This window comes from Primulina huaijiensis, unplaced genomic scaffold (genome assembly GCF_012295235.1).
Source record: "Primulina huaijiensis isolate GDHJ02 unplaced genomic scaffold, ASM1229523v2 scaffold29567, whole genome shotgun sequence".
In the NCBI taxonomy this organism is placed as follows: Eukaryota; Viridiplantae; Streptophyta; class Magnoliopsida; order Lamiales; family Gesneriaceae; genus Primulina; species Primulina huaijiensis.
In genome coordinates, this window is record NW_027357027.1 from 7,740 (window position 1) to 8,785 (window position 1,046).

The 1,046-nt window shown below is 37.8% G+C and overlaps 1 long non-coding RNA gene across 1 annotated transcript; it reads right to left on the reverse strand.

The window, feature by feature from the left end:
* Positions 1–234: 234 nt before the first annotated feature.
* LOC140967916 (uncharacterized) lies at positions 235–1,046 on the reverse strand. The gene is made up of 2 exons (XR_012173663.1): positions 921–1,046; positions 235–661 (listed from the first exon to the last, which is right to left on the reverse strand). It is a non-coding gene; the product is annotated as an uncharacterized lncRNA (long non-coding RNA).

A 1,046-nucleotide genomic window follows, 5' to 3' on the forward strand; every position in this document is an offset into this window, starting at 1 on the left:
ATTTTTCCTTCCAATAAGTGATGGAAGATCAAGATAGATGCCTTGGTCTATAGTATAATTCACTTCCAACTTTTCACAGATATTATGGTTCGTCTCAGAGGGAACATTCACACTGAAAGAAATTGAGGATTTATCAAAATTGACCTGTTGTCCTGAGGATGCTTCGTATTTATGAAGACAATCTTTGATTAAATTGCTTTCCTCCAAATTGGCCCTGAAATAGAGGAAGCTGTCATCGGCGAAAAAAAGGTGAGATATTGGAGGGGTTGATCGAGCGACTTTTATACCATGAAGATTGCCCCGTTGAACTTCTGAATTCAAGAGCCAAGAGAGACCTCCGGTAGTAATGAGAAACAAGTAAGGTGAAAATGGATCCCCTTGCGTTAGTCCTCGTTGTCGAATTATTGGACCGATCTCATTGCCATTATGGATCACTGAGTATTTCACCGTTGAAACACACATCAACCCATTTTTGGTGAAAGCCCGTTTGAAGCATCATATTTATTAAAAAAGACCATTTGTCCCGATCAAAAGCCTTTGACATATCAATTTTCAGAGCTGCATCTCCATTTTTTCCCTGTCGTTTGTGCTTTATGTAGCGCCCAATCTCAAAAGCTATGATGACATCATCAGTAATGTATCGACATTATGTAAAAGCACACTGTATATCGGAAATGATAAGATTAAGCACACTCTTCAATCGATTTGCGATCACCTTGATTTTATATATGACATTACACAGTGATATAAGTCAAAGATCATAGATTGTTGTAGGTCTGTTTTCTTTAGGATCAACACTATAGAAGTATCATCATTCATGTTTTCTGGTAAGTAGCAATTGTTCAAGAAATCAAGACATGCAGTAGTAACATTATTACCCGTAACATCCCAAATTTTTTTAAAGAAACCAGGGTTCGTACCATCGAGACCTGGATTTATCTGGATGAATGGAGCGGAGATCATCTTGAATTTGTTTGCTTTCGAAAGGCTGCAGGAGGATGTGATTCTGATTATCATCAATACATTTAGGGACCAAGGGAATTATG